Source organism: Argiope bruennichi, chromosome 5 (genome assembly GCF_947563725.1).
Source record: "Argiope bruennichi chromosome 5, qqArgBrue1.1, whole genome shotgun sequence".
NCBI classification, from domain to species: Eukaryota; Metazoa; Arthropoda; class Arachnida; order Araneae; family Araneidae; genus Argiope; species Argiope bruennichi.
Window position 1 is genome coordinate 24,711,267 of NC_079155.1, and position 20,762 is coordinate 24,732,028.

Below are 20,762 nucleotides of genomic sequence, written 5' to 3' on the forward strand. Positions count from 1 at the left end.
TGAAGCTTTAAAATATTTTGATGAAGAAGGTATTAAAATAGGTGTTACATAAAATATTTAATTATTAAAATTTTAACGACCATTGAGATTGGTGAACCGGTTGATCGCCAAAGGCGGCTAGTGTTATAATAAAATATCCAATTTTTAATCTTAATTGGGACGCTCTGACCCAGTGGCAAGGTATTGACCTCGGAGCTGGATGGCTCCAGGTTTGAAATACAATTCATATGCGGGCTTTTTGCATGCCAAATTTGACCAAACGTTTTCTCATTAGTGTGATATGGAAGTTTCGAAAAGGGGTGCCAATTCAGGTGTCGTCCTCGCCATCTAACGGGATTCAAACTTAGGCGGCCTGTCACAAAATATCCCTACTGTTGCTTTAAGTTTAGATCTGACGCATGAATAGTCACATTCTAGTTTATGTAGTTTTTAAGAATTAACAATTTTTTTACGGCTTATTCACACAATTACCGAACAATATTTACAATATTACAATTATTTGAACAATATTACATGCACGATATTTATCCATTTAATACGCGGAATTACTTGCCATTGAGGGCAATATCTTGCAATTAAACTTTTAGAAAATTAATTAGTTTTTAAAAAATTAGTGTGAGAAAAAAGGATTTACTCACTTCATCCTGACTCACTTCATCCTTAATAAATATTAAAAGTCGGCTAGTAGAAGTTAATAATTTGTTGCACAGTTATTACTGCAAATCTTCTAGTGAATTTTCATTATTCGATTCTTGCGTGGGTACAAATATGTTCTAAAACACATATTTTATTCATTTCCTGGTTTATACTCAATTTACTTTTAAATTATATATAATAATAAACAATGTATAAAGTAGTATAAAAGTTATAATTTTCTTTTTTTTCTCTTTTTTTTTGTGAATATTTTTTTTTATAAATTCAGATGCTGTTCTAATATTTTAAATAAATTTTATTTTTGTAAAAAAAATAAAAGCTGTCATTTTTATAACTAAAACAAATGTATAAGGAATTATGCTATATAAGCTTCTTTTCTATAATCTTAATAATTCAATCTTCCTCTTATTTTATATTTTTTTATAAGCAAAAGACGTCTTTTTCAATAATTTTATTTTCTACTATTTCGGGAGTTTTCAGATTTTGATGAAACGTTTTTCAAATAATGATCGTAAATTGCCCTCCATTTGATCAGTGAATTTTTATTCGTCAGATAGTAGTAGAATTTTCAAAACAAACATATCAAATTGAAAAGATATATTTCGTAATAATTTTTTTAAAAAAACAATTGAGATATTTTTTTTTTGAAAAAAAATTAGTATCATGGTTAGAAATATTTCCTTTATAGTCTATACTTTTGTAGATATAACCTTGTATTTGAAAAAATAATAAAATAAAAAAATCTTATTTTTTCCGATATACAAGTATGAAAAATTTTCTATTTTTAAAAATAACGAGTTTTAAAAATAACGACCTCCAGGTTATGCATGTGCCAAATAAAAGTTAAAAATATCTGTATACTTATTTTTGAAAAAAAAAATTCATCGCTGCTTTATATATTCTTTAAGAATAAAATTCAAAATGTTCGTATCATTGTATTTCTATTATATTACTAGAAAAAAGAAGAAAAAAAAGATAATTCCTTTGAAAAGAAAATTTTCATCCCTGTGTTACATATTTTTCAATAATAAAATTCAAAATGTTCAAATGATTGTGCTTTTATCATACAACTCGAAAAAAAAAAAAAAAAGATAGTACTTTTATTAGGAAAAAAATGGAGAGGAAATTCATTAGCAAAAATTTATTTTATGGAAGCGATCCATATTTGCAATACAAACATTTTTGTCTTTTTAAAAAATTTTTGAAATAATTTAATAATTAATTACAAAAATTATTTATTAACTACAACTTTTGGTATAGTTTATAAAAAAGTAGTTGATTGTATAGTTTTTAAAGAATTTTTAATTTATCAATATTTTCATTAGTTAAAAATCATTTAAATAATTAAGTTTAATATTAAATTTTTCACTGATATTTCCTGCATTCTTAAAACTTATTTATGAAGATTCACAGAATTTTTGTTGTAAAATTAAGAATTGGGCAATGCAGGTTTAAAAAATTGTTTGTATCCATTTTAATTATACTTTAGTCTCAAGTTGCTAGAAGAAGCATTAATTCTTTGTATTAAAAAAAAAACGAATAGGCGCATCATTATTAACGTAATATGTACCTCTTTCTCATGTTTTAACGGAAAATGAATCAAAAATGAACTCTTTCTTACAAAAAGCACTGCAAAAGAAATTGAAAATAGAGCCAATTATAGAAGAGACGATTTCTGAATTTAATGTGAAGAGACAAAGTGGCGAAAGATTATTTTCGGAATTTTCAGAAAGTATTAATCAGTATGTATACTATAAACTTTTATAAAATACTTACTTTTAATTTAATTGCTTAAAAATTATAATATAAAAGAAAGTATTTGAGATTAGGGAAAACAATAATAATATCAATGAATTGTTTTGACAACCTGTATGATATTCCTATCTAAACTGTTTCACAACCTATATAATGTTTTTAAAGCCAATAAACTCTTTAGCCATAATCTTTCTGGACATTTTTCTTTCTCTAGGTTCAGTGGTCAGAGCAAATAATTGACCGTTGTTTGCAGAAATCTGATATACAACGTAAGAAACTTCCAGATGCAAAAATGTCAGAACTTAAAACTGTAAGCTAAAGAAATTTGCTTAAATAAGATGCTCTTAATAAAGCACTTCTTTACCTTTGATGTCTTTTTTTCAATACAAAAGTAAGAATTTATATATTTTTAATCTTAGCTAATTTCCCTTTATTTTTTCAATGAAAATTCTAGCAAAAACTTATACATATTTTGATCCAAGAACAGTGTCCAGATTTTTCTATTTGTTGTAATTGGCTAATACAATATGTATCTAACATTTTCTAAATCCACAAATTATTTACAAAATAATATTTTTATTTCTATAAATATTTCCCATGCCTCTTTGATAAAATGTTAAAAACTAAATTAATACACCTGAGATATTTAATAAAAAAAAAGGATGCTTGCCAATATGTAGTCTTTATTCCGTATGGGTATATTTTTCAGAAGATCACTTTCAATACAAATAAAATGTTAAATGAAAAAACGTACTTTTTTCTGTGAATTATTCTATCAATTGTGTCTTAATTATATTTCGAAAATACTATTAATTTGAATAAATGGAATTGATAAGACACAACTGATAAGCATTTTCAGCTTTGAGGTTTTTTGATTCATATTATTCCAACTATTTTAACACAATAGACACAAATAAATTTGTATAATATGTACCATCAGATTTGTTAAAGCAAATCCGAACTATATCTAGAAACGTACAATCATCACATATTCTAAAATGGAAGATAATTGCATTTCTTGGCAGAAGAGACTGACCTTAAACTTCAAGCAGACAAGTGCATTTGCTGAGAGGCAGTAAGTACAGATCAGACCACAGGACAGGAAAAAAAATAATAGATTATTCAGATTTTTTCGCCATTTAGCAAATAGATGCTTAAAGCTAACCCAGTTAATTACTAAAGGGGATTTATGTGCGTCGTTTATTTGTAATATCTTGATTAAAATAGTATTCTCTGTTTACACTTAGTTATATACAGCAAGGATATTAAATAAACTATCATTATAGTTCTCGATAATCTTCTTCAGTAGCGTCCAGAGGTCTGCCATCTTCCTTTACTCCCATTTCCTTTCGTCCAATCCGCACACCCCATGTTCCTCTACCCCATGTTTTTCACTAAAAAGTCTCACACTGGGGGGGGGGAGAGAAAGTTCTTTGAACTCTGCTGCTGTCTGGGAACGTTACAAGGTCAAATAGCCTACGGGTGAAAGCAGGGGGATTCAGTAGACTTGTATACTACATACGCTTTGAGATATCAATACAAAACAACGTAATTTTTCACACTCGAAATGTTTTTCAACGAATCGACCTAAAAGTAAATTACAGCAATTTTATTAATATTTGAATCTGGGTAATGTTTTAAAAATTTAGAAACAGCTCATTTAAAAATTGATGTTTTTTTTTCTCTTCCAGTCGTGAGTTATTGAACATTTGAAACTTTCCTTATAAATGTAACCGGAAACTGTACCCCATCAAGACATTTAGCAAAGGTTGGTTCAGTGGTCTTGTTTTCGGATTCGGAATATCATAAGAATATCAACGGGTAGATCGCGAGGGAGAATATTCATTTCTATGAATGAAACCTAGCATACATAAAAGTAGTATAACTGTCAGCAAATAACTCACATGACAAAACAAAAGTAGGGGCTGCGCCAGAGGTTTGCCAACGAGAAGGCAAGTCAAATCCGACAAGGGGAGGGGCAAGTACAATTTCTCTAATCCAGCTTCAAAATAACTCATAATAATTAATTTTTACATTTAATTAAAAGAAATTAAGTATTATTTAGCTTCTTTTTTTTTTAATTCAGATATTGACCCTTTCTCTCATTGTTAAAATTTACAAAGATATTTATAAAAAATGAATGTTCTCAGTTTTTTTATAGACCATCAAAAGATTGTCAATATTTGAGTCTATTTTTTTATGAGATTTTTATGATTTACTTGATCTGAGATCTAATTTTGGAAAAAATGTATTTATATTTCATTCTAGATTGTAGTATGTAGATAGAAACACAGATGAAACCAGAATGACCTGCCATGCTAAACGGACAAATGCATACTCTGATCATAGAAGCTATATAAAATGAATGTAGAAATTAAATTCAAAAAGTTTTATAAAAGAATATTTTTAGAAATCCAAAATAATAAATTAAATACTATAACTATAATTAATCAACATGACTCTTAAAATTCACTGGATCAATTTGAAGAATCTCCCGTGGGTCATTTGGAGAAAGAGAAGTCAAATTATATTTTCCATACTTCACAGTCTGCAGTTTCAACTCAACAAGTCTTAACAGTCTGCAGTTTCAACTCAAATCCCAAATACCCTTTTGTCGGTGGAATTAAATTTAAATTTTCCTTTCCTCTATCAAATTATATATATATATATGTAATGATATTGTAACTCTAATTTCAATTTAATTAATTTTCATAGTAACTTCATCTTAATTTAGCCCATAGTAACTTCACTCTAAAATATTCTCTTATTTCGTGATCCAATTCCACTGTCTCAACTTAATTAATTCAAGAGAAGCTTTGTTAAATTGTTGAATCAGCTAAAATCTAACTTTCCCACACTAAGCGTGAAGAGATAACATACCGCTGATCAAGAAAATTCTTTTTTAAAATCTCCCTGTGTTTCCCCTACCTTGTCCACCCGTGTAATGAAAATCCCTATCGAAATCTCATAATATATTAGCACTGTAAAGAAATATTTTCCCTATCAAAATCATAGGTTATAAAAGACCAGGGATAAAATGTCAAAGAGCTTTTTCCTCATTCCTTTCTGTGTCGTTCTGTGTGCTCGTCGCTTGTACATATGCTTGCTTCTTCAAAATGAAATAAAACGACGTCACAAAATTAAAAGTATCTTCATGGTCTTCAAACGGGTGGACAAGGTAGGGGAAACACAGGGAGATTTTAAAAAAGAATTTGCTTGATCAGCGGTATGTTATCTCTTCACGCGTAGTGTGGGAAAGTTAGATTTTAGCTGATTCAACAATTTAACAAAGCTTCTCTTGAATTAATTAAGTAGAGACAGTGGAATTGGATCACGAAATAAGAGAATATTTTAGAATGAAGTTACTATGGGCTAAATTAAGATGAAGTTACTTTGAAAATTAATTAAATTGAAATTAGAGTTAAAATATCATTATATATATATATATATATATATATATATATATATATATATATATATATATATATAAATCTAATTTAAATCCTAATTAATTTCCTAATTTTTGTCTCAATTTAACCCCATTCTAAAATGGTCTCTTATTTCCTGATCCAATTCCACTTTTTATTGTATTACTTTTAAACGCACTATATGAAACTGCTCACTGCAGCATTTCCTCAAGCTTCGTGTGAAGGGATAAAATTCCATTAAGCCTCGCTCCGACGGCCTGTTGTCTTTACAGACATGGTTGTAAATCTACCAACTGACCCATTGTAGAACCTCCCCCCCCCGCCTATGGACGTCAGTTGAGAGCTTCCCTCAAATTATCTGTAAAAGGAACAGACATCAAAGAACCCCGGAAAATCACAGGAGGGGGGAGTAACGATAAATTGTGCCTGTCTGAAGATGTGCATAGGCCGTCGGAATTGGGTTTAATGCTTATCACATTATTTTAAAGATACTTAAATTTCCCTTTCCTAAAACAACAGGTATCAAATCAATTATTCTTATGAAAATCTCATTATAAAATCACTGAGGGAAAATTTTTTGTCTTTTTTTTGCTCTTCTTCACTTGTACCGCGATGTAAACGGACGTCAGTTTTATCATCGCTTCTTGTACATAAATTATGCCTTCCGTGCTAAAATAAATCGAGTATAAAATTCTTCTATTCGGGATGCTACTGCTAAAATATGGTTACACACACACGCATATACACATAGCCGGCAGCAAAAATCACGATTATTGAATTGTAGATATTCAACTGATATAAAAGATTTTACAGATTCGGAATTAAGATATGAAATAAAAATAAAGTAAAAAGGGTTAGAGTATAAAAAACATTTTATTGTCGTCATTATAGTTAAGTTCTTTCTAAGAGAGCCGTCTTCTCTTCGTCGTTCGTCGTCTTATATGGAGTCAGTATGGCATTCAACCCATAAATTCTGCTCGAATCCGTTAGTGACGCTGGTGAGCAAACTGTTCCAATCAGGGATGTTAGCCTGCCACCACAACTCGGCCTCCTCGTCTAGTCCTCCAGACGATATTACAAATATACAAAACAGCAAAAAAAAAAAAAAAAAAAAAAAAAATCGAAAAATTGCAGTTCTGAAAATGAAGTGTTAATGATATTAGAGCTTCGACGTCATGTTTCAGGTTTTCAGATGCTCAGCATATGTCGCCGTGAGAAGGGATCATTCGTGGCCTTCTTCTTTGATAAGGTCGTAGGTATTTCCACCTTTTACTCTAGAGATCCTGTAGGGTCCGAGATACCTAGGCTTTAGTTTTAAGTACGGTCCAAACTGGGGTGCTTTTAATGGCGACAAGATCTCCAACTTTAGAAGATTTTGGTTCCCGTCTTCTTAAGTTGTATGTCTTCGGTTTTCGTCTTGAATCTTGAAGATCTGTTGTTTCGCATGTTTTCTCAGTTTATCTCTTTGAACAAAATTAGCTTGAAATTCAGCTTCGACTATTTCTTTGAGCTTATTCAGGTTTCTAATATTCATCTTCGTACCAAAACGAAATTTGAAAAGTGTGGTGTCTATGCTTCGTTGACAGGTGGAAATTATTGTTTGCTGTAGTTCATTTGTGAATTTATACCATTTGCTTGGATTTTCCAATGATAATTTTGAAAGAATTAATATGATAATTTAGCTGATACGTTCAATTTGTCCATTAGCTCTTAGCAGGCCAGTAGTAATTAAATGATGTTTTGGCGCAATAATAGGCAAAGTCGCTAGAGGTAAAAGCCGTACCTTTGACGAAGATTATTTGGGAAAAGCTTCCAAACACAGTCTTTTGGATTTCCAACTTTGTAATTACTTCAATAGATGTTGTGCTTTTCGTAGGATAAATCCATACAAGCTTAAAAAAAGTGTCAATGATTGCTAAAACATGCTACAATTTTATGACTCTCCAAAGGTCCGCGATGATGTATGTGATATGTGTGTCTGTCTCCCTTATGTAACGAGTGCAACAGGCTTTCCTTCTTTCCTTTTCTATTATTTACGAGAACACAATGCACACAGTTTGATATGATATTCTTTACCTTCTGTCTAAGTTTAGGAATGAAATAATAGTTCTTGAAGGTGCAGTTATTTACTCCCAATACGCGTTTTCTCATGTGTATTTCTTATAATTTCGTTTTGAATACTGTCAGGAACAATTTCAAACTCTTGACGATCTCTATTGACGATAATTTTGCATAAAATTATCGTCAATAAATATATGCAAAATTCCATTTCGATTGCAACAGTTTTCAAAATTCGAAATTCTTACTAATTCCTTAATTGCTGTTATTTCATCATCATTATCTTGGGCTGATTTTAATCTTGGTAAGATGTTATGGAATGAGATACAAAATAATCAATGGGAGATCTACTTAAGGCGTCAACATGAACCATTCGTGTACCGGAACGATGCCCAATGACGTAATCGAATTCTTGTAGCAATAGAGCCCAACGTGCAATGTGAATTGACTACTACCTTTTCCCCATAGTTTTTCCGAGCGCGGCACAGCCTGTAACAATTTTGAATGGGATTCCTAATAAAGTATATACGGAATTTCTTTACATTTTCTATAATTAAATTCTTCATGAAGAGCTTCAAATTCATAACTAGAATACTTTTTTTAGGCACCTGTTGTTCTCGTACTCACAGAATAGGCAGGGTGAAAGTTTTGGCCATTAGACGATTTCTGCATTAAATAAATAGCTCTATATCCCTCTAAACAAGCGTTGGAAAGCACTTCAGTTTCATAACTAGGATTGTAAATTCTTATTACAGATTTTTCTGCTAACAGTGACTTCATTTGAATAAAAGAGTGTATTTCCTCTGCACCAAATTTATACTTTCGGTCTTTTTTCAAGAGGTTATTCAGTAGTAAAGCAATAATGGAGTATTTTGGATAAACCTTTGGAAGTATCTAGTTGGTCCTAAGAAACTGTTGTTTTAAATTAGTTGGTTTCGGAAAATTAAGGACAGCTTTAGTTTTTAGAGTAGATGGGAAGATTTTATCATCTTCTGTAACATGGCCTGAAAATTCGATTTCTTAAAGTTGATCTCTAGTTTGCGTTCGTTTATGAACTCGTTCAATTCCATCTTCAAACGAGGAAAACCAAATTTTAATATCGTCCATATAGGACAAAACAACACCATCATTAATCAAAGGTCGCAAAATAGAGTTTATGTACCTCTGAAACATGGCTGGAGACTTACACAGTCCAAAAGGAACTTTGAGAAATTGGTGCTGACCTTCATAGGTGATGAACGAGGTATATTTTTTACTACCTTTGTTTACATCAATATGGAAGAATACATTTTTGAGATCAATAATACTAAAGAAGAGCGATTCCTGCAAATATCTGTCTACTATATCCACGATTAGTGGAAGGGGAAATCTATCGTTTACAATGACTTCGTTTAGTCTCCGATAATCGATGCAAACACGAGGGATTTCATCTGTCTTTCTCATGATTACAACTGTGCAACAGTATTCTGAAGAATTGGTTCTACAATCCCTTGTTCTAACCATTTAGCTACTTGAGCTTCGACAGTTTCTGTTTCCGAAAATGGTAGTCTACGAGGCTGATGAAGTAATAATTCGTTACTTTTTACAAAAATGTTTAATTCAACACTTGTTGTTTTAGTTTTGTACGGTGGGTAACTTGAAATTGATTGTTGTACCTTAACTTTAAAAGTATTCGGAACATCATGTTCTATGTTAAGTTCATCTTCGTTAGGTAGGTGGATAATGTCTGAATTTCGATATCTGAATAATTTATTCCAATATTATGAATAACAAGGCTTCTATTAAGATTACTTCAATAATCATTGTCACATTGCACATCATAAATCTTATTCATAATCATATTACACAGCATGGAGAAAACATCTGTTTACACTTTCACATTGCATGGAAGAATAATTTTTGTTTTTCTTTCCTTTTTCAAAATCATGTTTAGTTGCCGAATTTTATTCCCTGCTGTCCGATTCAAACGCAACACCTGCACCAGAATTTTCAGCCAGCTGTTCAAGGTCGTAGAATAGAAACAGAATTCTGTATGCTACATCCGGTTTCGCGCCGTCAAAAAGGATATTTAGTATATTGCATATACAGTAATAAGTCCGTTGAACGAAAATGAATCATTAAGGTTTTTTAATTTCTTTTCAAATTCATGGCTTTCGGTTAGAAAACCAAGGACAGAAAAATTTCTTATTCGCTTTCAATTTGAGCGATCTTCATCAGAATTAAAAATAAAGTTATACATTATTCTTATTATTTCTACTCTACAATTTTCCAGTGCAATGTTAATGCGTTTTTACCATTTTGAGATGAACTACAAATCCAAACTGAACAAGAATTATTGAAAACTGTTCATTCTAATTTAATAGCAGATACAATATTTGTATAATAACGGACACAGATGCCAAGATAATCAATTTTAATGGCGTCAAAGTCACTGTTTTAAGCAAGTGCATCATCGTCATTAAAATTTTTTAAAAGCAACCAAGGAAGAACATATATATATATTAATAAGGGATAAAGCTTTTTTTTCACTATAAAAATCAATAATTTAGAGAAAAAATTTAACTCGGAAATTAGTTTAAGCTGTATTTAATTCTTTCTAAATTATCAAAGATAAATTAATGGTTTGGATCTAAAAAACATAAAACGAAACAACTACAATTTTCAGGATTTCAAATTCACTATAGGAAATTTTTCGTTAAGAGTATCTGATTTGTAATTTAAAATCAAATTAAAACTTTCTCGTTGAGTATATAGGTAATTCGTAATTCTATAATTATTTTTGGAAAATTGTGTGCTTGCTTTTGTCTAAACTTTCTGAAGTTAGTTCTCAATCACATAACTGTGCCTATCTTTCCTGCCATCTCGGAAAGATGAATGAACGTATTCACGAAAATCATCGGGCGTACTTACATAAAATGGCATCCAAGAAAAAATGCAAAGCTAAGTTTTACCATTTCCCCCTTACTCCGCTTAAAAATACACCAAGCATTTTTTTCCTGAAATCTTAAGCCGTGAGTCTGAATGTGTTTTGTATATTTATATTTCTTTATGTTAAACGCTATTATTTCTTATTGGTTTTCACTAAATTTTATATTTCTTATTATCATTAATATCTTAATTGGCAGCAAATTTCGCGTTCATTTTGTTTTACTATTAATGTTAATGACAATAGTATTGTTTTTCTATTTAAAAAAATAATTGGCCACAGAAAACTGGAGGCTTATGTTTATTCATAAAATAATTTATTTTTGCCAAAATAAAATTATATTTTTGTATAAATTGTTGTCTTTTAGTCCAAGTGGAATACGGTGGAATTCAAAAATTTAAACTGCAATTAAATTCAAATAATAATTTATACTATTTTCCAACTATTAAGAATTATATATTATAAATAATTTTTAAATGTTGTTGTTACACATCCTCCTGGAGAAGGAAAGCCTAGACCAGGCCCAGGAGGCCCCGTCGCGTCAGTTCCTCATAAATCTGCAGAAAGTCCCGTTCAACCAGCAGCTGCTTATAAGAAGCGCCAAAACAAATAGATATTTTATTATCTAGTTTAAAAATAGATATTTTATATGAGCAGCTTCTTCATTTAACCAGTGGGAGTAGTCTTTCCAAAACTTTCTTGCATATTTTCCAAGAAAGATGTTATCCAAGAGAACGACTTCCATGGTACTGGCGTACAATAGAGAATATTCACCTTTGGCGTGAATTCAGCATTTTTGCTGAATCTATCGTGTAATCATTGGCGAGTTTTTTGGCGATTAATTCCATGGAATACGGTCAATAGTAACTAAAAATTGAAATTGTTATTTAGATGCATTTTTTTCAAACGATCGGAAAGAAAGTTTGACATAAAATTATAATTATAGCCACAAAATCCCATACCAAATTTGATCTATATAAGTCATTGCTTTTTTCAGTAATAATGGTTGCATGTTTCTGAAAATACAGATCGACAGACGGTGAGCCTTTTATTCGGTTTGGTTCAAGATTTGATAAGTATCTATATGACAGATGTTAAATCTCTGAACCGAATTTTATTATTAATTTTATCTCTCTTTGTTTTGCAGTTGTCGTCTTAATTTATATTCGAACAGTCCGGCATACATCCTTTGAACGGATTTTGCACAAATTTGACAGTAATCTACAAATCCGGTGTAAAGACTGAACACTAAATTTCATCCATCTAGCAAAAAGCGTTTTTGAGTTAATTTTGTTACAGACGGACGGATGGACATTTCTCAAAATCATATTTCGAACTCAGAGAGGTTTAAAACGTGGAGGTGTGTCAAAATCTCAAGTTCGAATTTTTTGACAATCACAATATTTTCTCTATACTTCGTATAAGAGAAAGTAAAAAGTATCAAAAAGGATTTTATAAAAAATTTATGATGTCGTTTCGAAAGTTTTTAATGAAATTTTGTTACACCTGCACGGAAGTATTGAAACATTTCAACTTTAGCCACAAAAATAAATAAAGATATTCGAAACAGATATTTGTGAGTGAAAATTTTAATACATTAGAAAAATACGAAACTGTGATTAATCCAATTTATCTTATACGCAAAAAAAGTTGCAATAAAATATTTACAAATCACTTAAAATATCGAGGGAAAAGTCCAGAAAGAATAATAATAATCAGAAAATTATATACATTAGTGTTAATTAGGGTAATTGGAATGAAATTTATAGAATTTGTCTTTTTTTTATTTAAAATAAAGGTCCTAGGTGGCCTGGTGGTAAGATCTCAGCTTCGGAAACGTAAGGTTATGGGCTCGAGATCCAATTCCACCGAAGAACCGTCGTGCAAGAGGGTCTGGTGCACGTCAAATAGGTCGGGGCCAAACGCCCTCCTGTTGGTGGAGAGATGCGACAGTTTGGAGAGGAGGTGCCAACTCAGGTGCTGTCCAAGTTATCTGACCGCAATTCAGAATTACGAGGTTCGTCCCAAAACAGCTCTAGCGTTGCTTTAAAACGAGACGTTAATATAACTGATTTGAAATGAACTTATGAGATGGAAAAAGTGCTATAATTCATTGAGTACACAATTATGTTCTGGTTCATATTAAATAACAATTTTTTTTCTGAAATTAGTTAATTAATTAAATTACCCCAGTATGTTCTCAATTACCCCAAAGGTTATAGAGTAATTGAGAATACCTGTTTTCGCTAACAAACTGATAAAAAAGTATCATAAAAATAAACTGATCTGAAGAGCATATAATTCAAATAATAAGAAATTACTGCCTATTTGCCTAAGAATTTTATTTAACACCGGTTCCTAAATATTTAAAAATACTGCTTTTTTTATTGTCTTGTTAATAAATACATATTTTATTTCTTGAAATGCTGTAATCAAACAATCATGACTATTTAATACCTGAAATTTGGAGAAGTTTAATAATGTTTATTTCCCAATTTTAACGCAAAAATCCGGAAAACGAACCTTTATAAAAACAGAAATAATTGCATCTAAGATTTAAAAATGCGCTTTAACCCTTTATTTACCGAATTATTTTATCATCAATTTTTTCAAATTTATTTTTGAACCATTAATTAAATTTTGGTATAAAATAAACCCAGGAAGAAGAAAATAACTTTTTTAATCAATTAAAATAATTTAATTAATTAAATTAATAATAAAAGATTTTTAATGTTATTTTTAGTTGATATCTTCTGCTTTCTATTAGAAATACGATCTTCATGTTCTTTCAAATACAGTTAAAAAAATAGTCATATTGTAAAGATATGACCTGGATTTAAATGATACTTTAAAGTTCCATTAGTAAATCAAAGATTAAAACAAATAAAGACTAGCACTCAAATTCAGTAGCGGAAAGTACAGTTTTCTCTTCAAGTAGAGCGTCCCATCTCCTATTCAACTCATTTTTCTATGGTATGTACACTAATTGAAAAAGAATACTTGAGCTTTAAGATTTGACTCTCGGAAGTTACAAAATTATAATTAACCACCACTACCACGACACAGACAAAAAAAAAAAAAAAAAATATTTAGTTAAATTTGTGCTCTTCAAACCTATCACATTCAATGGAATGCCATCAACTTCATCCATCTCTTAGATTTACGAATAATACGTCTGCAGCGGCCAAACAGGCGATAAATGACTGTTTGTTTCGCCAGTTGGCGATAAGCGTCAATCATACCTTTGGAGATGAACTTTGCTCTCCAACGGATACGGAGTGACTCACTTCCTGCCTTCACCAGATGGCTTAGAACTTCTGCCTCGTGCTGGTAGATGGAATTACGGCCAATGTATCATGATATATATTTGTTAATTTAATTTCTAATTAAAATTTATTTTTGTTATTTAAATGGCTGGCAGTTTTTATTAAGTAAAAATGTTTAATACTTTAATTTAAAGTAAATTTGGCAATGCGTGTTAAACCACGCACCAAACGTCTTTATGTTGGTGCTTTCAACAAAAATGATATCTATATTTGTTGAAAAGTCAACCATGGATGATTAGAAATAAATTGTTTCTTCTATTTGCACAAATTCCATTTCTTATTTAAATGAGCCAAAACCATCAACAAATTATTTGTTTTTCACTTTGTTTCCTTTCATATTTGATGTTAAATAACTTCAAATCGATATTCCTTCATGAAAGATAACATGTACGAATAAAAAATGCAAAACATAATTAATATTTTTTTAATATGCAGATTACATGGTAGATTCTTTAAAAATGACAGATGTTAATTTATCATAAAATAATAAACATTACTGACGGATAGGGACGCTATCGTGTGATTATCATTTTCCATATCATAACACATTATTCCAAATAATAAAAAATACAGCATTTTATAACTAAAAATGTTTATTCCTAATTATTCCGAGATAAAAATTATCTTGAATAACTGAAAACATTATCCTATTGAAGAAGTCATTAAGGTGAAGTCACACAAAATATTTAACTGAAACTTTTATCAATTATTAATTCTGACAAACCAAAGATGGCTAAATATTTTAATGATTTGCTACTGCACAATCGTAAACAAAAACGGAAAAAAAAAAAAAGGAAAAGAAACACCTTTGTAACATCGTTATTTCGCATTTTCGCGAAATGGCTTGAAGGGTTAGGTTTCCCAATGGAAAATTTTTGGGATACTAATTAATTAACTATGTTAATTAATTCGGTTAATCATCTAATTTCAATAATTCGATCCATCATTCTTCTTTATGTATGAATATCAAATTTCGTTCCGAAATTCGTAATAGTTCTGCAGATATATTTAATTTTGTTTCCTGAAAATTTCGCCCCCCCCCCCCAAAAAAAAACAACGGAGACCATATATTAAACGAGACTCAGATTGTTGAAAGGGGGGGGGGGAGTTTTTATTTACAGGAATTTCGGAAGAATGAATGACATGATTCAAAATTTGTCCTTAGTATGAGTATGGTTTTTCAAGTTATAATTTTTTTTTTGGTTTTATTTAAATATTGAAGCATTTCCATTGCTTTTAAATCAATTCATCATTCAATCTTTTTAACTGATCCCGCCCTAAATAATTAACAGCTGTTTTAATTTTCATAACGAAGGAAATACGTTGTTTATTTTCACAGCAAATAAAATACGTTCTTTAACTATTTTTTCAAAATAGCTGATTGGTGAGATGCCTTTACCGTAAAGACGTTTCAAATCAATGAAATCATCAGTGTTTATTAAAAGGAGGTAATTTTATTTTCAGTGGAAAACGATTATTAATCAGATAGGAGTTTTATTAAGTTTCATAGGATTATTTTATTATTATAAGAATATTATGCATTTAGTTTTTACACAGAATTCAACAATATTTTAATTATTTCAATAATCTAAATCTAAAAATTTAAAGATTTATCAAACTACACTGTAATCACAAGACTTGTATTTCTATGTCAAATTTTGAAATTCAAGTTCTAGTAGAAGATCGTGCCTCTTCATCTGTTTTTTCCTAGGTATTGAAATGCGATTATTCATAAATAAAATATGTCAGAAACTTGAAATTCAGTTCGCAGTTTTGGCAACTCAACTGTACTTGATCGAATTTTAGATTCGAGTAGAACAGATGAGATTAAAAAAAGCATACGTGGAGTTTAGAATCGTGAGTAGGCTGAAAATTTTTGATAGACTACATAATACTTTAGTCCTTTTTTTTTTCTTTTTTTTTTTTTTTTGAACAATATTTGAAGCCTGAATGTGCTATCTATAAACAGCGTGATGAAGTGTCGAAGACCACTCATTGAAACAAAAGGGGAAATATTTGTACTGTAAAGAGCGCCGTAATAATGACAGAGTGATGGTCATTCTTTATGTTACGCAACGGCTGATGTAATCAAGACGAACAAATACAAACGAATAAAGACTGGCAACTATTTTTTGAACTAAGAGTTTAAAATTGTACTTTCAGTTGAGAAGAAGAGAATGCTTTATGATTCTGAGGGAATCATTTTAAGAATATTTAAAAATATCCTCAATCTAGTTAAAGAAATCTCTAATCGAAGAAATGAGTATTCAACATCAAGCCATTGAATGTATAATTAATTAATTTCATCATTTTAACGTTAATTAACTTACTGAATGATAAGAAATGGTGCGGATTCCTTTAGTTTTCTATTTCATTTACTTGAAAACGATAATTGCGGTAGAGATTAAAAATTGATTATACTTTCCTACAGTCAAATTTTAAATCGTTGAGCGTGAAAAAAAAAAATTAAAAGAAAGTAAAATTCATGTTAAATTAAAATAATCTTCCAATCTGAAAAAAAAAAATATTTTGCCAAAGCGATATTATAATGGTTGTTGAAGATCGTGTTTCACAATGCGTAGATTTATAAATTTCCTCAAAAAGTGGACGTTACAAATCGACTGTGGGAATTTAATATTTTTGCGAATATTTCGAAAACTATTTGAAGTATACTTACAATTTTTAGAATTCCTACATTTTAGTATGTCATCTTTTCTCCTGGGCTATAATTTTACTATGCACATATTTCCAACATTAAAAATTTATAAAATATTAAATTTGCATTATTTATGAATTTATAATTTTTTTTTAGATTTTAAGAAATAAAAGTTTTTTTTTTGTGAGTGATTTTTTTTTAATAATATATTATTGTTTCCGATATATCGCCGAAAGACTAATTTACATATAGTTACATATTTTGAAAGCTTCATTTTTCAAAGTCTCTCAAAATGATCATCAGATTTTTATAAAATTTTTTTAGGAGCTTCTTTTTTGAAAACAAATATATTCAAAAATAAACAAACAAACAAACAAAAAAAAAAAAAAAACCGCTAGCTGTAATGGAAGAATTTGGAGATAATAGTTAATTAACTATGTTTATGTTAATTAATTTGGTTAATGAGTTTATTGATTGGAACACGTTTCTCTTGAATTCATTTCCATCGACACCAATTTTGTGAAGATGCAATAATAAATAGAGACGTTAAGAAGTGTTTCTTTCTTTTTTGTTGTTGTTGTTGACGACTGTACTGTAATGCATTTTTTGCAATAAAATTTATTGATGACAATATTCTATGAAACTAAATGTGGAACATTAGTTCATGCATTATAACTTTTTTTTGCTAATAGCAATGCCAACTTACCATCATAAATTTTACTTACATATTTGCATTACCTTCTGAGAACTATTCTCTTACGCTGAATTTTTTTATAACGTGTTTGGTAGAATAACGATTTTTATTTTTTAAAAAATGAAACAAACGATTGTCGTATTTTTAGCATAAAAGTTAAGTTGATTTTATTGCTACAGTAGGACAATTACAAAACGAATATGAAGAAAGTTCATTCGAATATTTAATGACGATCAAATAAAAAAGAAAACTATTTTTCTTGTATTCTTCAAATAGGTTGTGTTTCTATAAGAAATCTATCAAGAAACAAGAACTAACAAATATTTGCCAAAAAGAATATATAAAAAAACTTTTCAATCAAGCAAGCAATTTTCTCTGCTTAAAATATTTGAGGAAAAATGGCGGAAAAAGCTTGAGCAATATCAATATATTCCGAAAATATCGAAACAGCGTAATTATTTAAAATTCATTATTAAAATAACAGTAAAAAAAAAAAATTCGAATCTACTTATTTGATGACTGATGTTAAAAAAAGTTTAAATAAATCAACTGTTTAGAATTCAACGCATCTTATTCAGAATTTAACCTTACAGTATTGATTTTTCTCAGTGAATTTTGTTCCTAAATAAAAATGCATTTGAAATAAAAGATATACATTAAAAAATATATGCTAACTTTTTTTCGTATTCTATCCGAAAGATTCAAATTCTAAATAAACATGGTATTATGAATCCAATTTTAGCGAATAATGCAATCAATAAATAATTATTATTAAACAACTGTTTTCGATAAAATTGTTTGCTTAACTATTTCAGAATAAATTAATTTTTGTTTTTGAGTCCTTTTTTTGAATTTCGCGTAATCGAGACGGCGTGGTTTATATGATCTCTATTTGAACCAGAAGCTACTCCTTGTACTATGGAAGTATCGATTGGCGCCATGAAGACGCCATCTTGATATCGATCGTTTTACTGCATGATGCCTCTCTCTCTCTCACTCCATGAAAATGCCCGTATTAAATATTGCGCAGTAAAGAGAAAATTAGAATTTACGTACTACTTTGGTAAATACTGAGAAGTTCGAAATTGTTTTTAAAAAAATTAAAAGTTTGTTATTTATTAATAAATGAAATAGAAATTTTAAAAAATTATTAATGAAAAATTTAAAATGTACTTATTGAACACAATTTATTAATTATTCATATATGATAAAAAGGATATCAGAGAAGTTAGATATAATTTGAAGAAAATAAATATGTAATGACATTTTCGAATGACATAAATTTCTAATTTTTAGCAAATTTCAAATAAATATAAAATTTTAAGGAGTAATAAAAACATTGCAAAACAATTTTGAAAAGATTTATCAAAGGTCAGTTAATATTTTTGATGGATATTAACTTTACAAATATTGATTGATAAGAAATTTTATAATTTTAATATTTTTATCTGGAAACATTTTTCATTCTTTTTTATCAAATTAAATTTAACATTTTAGAATATGTATAGAATAATAAATTTTTTTTGGCACACAAAATTATCCATGAATAATACTAATTTAACATTTTTAAGTGCATGGAAGACTCATAAAATTTCAATTTCAGGAAAATTAAAAAAGGAATTTGATACCTTTTGAAAGTTATAGATACTCTGATAAAATGTTTTGCTATAATTGCCTATTTAGAGCAAAGAATTGTAGAATATATTCAGAACATTGTATGCAAGTTAACCTTTTCTAACTTGAATGTATATTTACTTCATTGCATTGGTAATATTATTCTTTTAAACACCTATTTTAAATAGGGTTATAGTTAATAAGATTTAAGTAGGGTTAAAACACCTATTTAAAATGTCCTAATTTCATAAAATAAAATCTTATTTCTGAAATCATATAAGATTTGTTTGATATTAATATATACTTTAATACAAAAAAATATAATTTTTTTGAGTTAGTATAATATTTTATGCTCATAAGGATAATTCTTTATAAATACTTAGACAAGAGTTTTCCTATTGATTACTTGAATGCAATTTTATATCACTCTGGAATGCAATAACATACATAAGCATTATTTACTTAATAAACAGAAAATTATTGAACATATCTAGAAAATAAATAGCTAACAATTTTCTCCCCTTGGTACTAATCACTAATGGTTATATTCACTGCATTTGAACTCAACTACATTAATTACTAAATATTTTTAATATTCAATAAAAGTACTTGCATTAATAGTTTTGTATTAAATTAGTGAGAAGGGGAATTCATTTTTGTTTCCACAAAAAAACCAGATGAAAATAATAATTTAAATAAATATACATAAAAACCATATCTTGCATCTTTTATCATACTAATGGAAGTATAATTGCTTTCATAGAAAACACATATAAAGACAAAATTCAGTCACTAAAAAGCAGCTCCAGTTTGCATTAATATTTGGTGTTATAAGTTTTGTTTATTACTTAATTCTGAAGAGCTTGAAAATTTACATAATCTACTTTTTAACAGCTTATTTTTCAAAATTATGTGATTTAAAATATTGATCCACAAGCACATACTTCAATCTTTTGTGATAATCTTTGTACCAGCAATCTGTATATACTGAATCATAATACAAATTTTAATGTTATATACATTCTAATGCTAATATTTGCCAAATTAATTTCTTTTTTTTGATATTATATATACATTTAAATCAGTAAGGATGAAGTAATCACATGCCAAATATAAATTTATAAAAGGTTATTTAAATAATGAAATTTATATTTTTATTATACTTAAACTCTTCTAAAATAGTATAACCTGTTGACATTTCTAATCTGAATATATCTTATTCAGTATGTTTTTAAAAATGTGACCAACCATATTCATAAAATAAAAAAAGTATGTATCAAATTGTTCTTACAAGTTAATATTTTCCCACAGAATTCAAATGACAATATTAAAAATATATATATGAAATTGTGACTTATATTTGCTTTATTTTATGAAGTCAAAGAAACAAACATTACTAAAATTCTCAGAATAGAATGAAAGAGTTGAGAATGCAACTTCATTTTACACTTATTACTCAAAAGAAACAAACAACAACAACAAAATATATATATATATATCTTCAAATAATAAAATAATGAATGACAATTTTTCTTCATTATTTATTAAAATACTATTATTGTTAAAATAGTAATTTATCAAAAATACTCTTGAAGCAAACATGATCACTTTTAATGATTAGAAGTGCTAATAATAATTTCCCTCAACTATT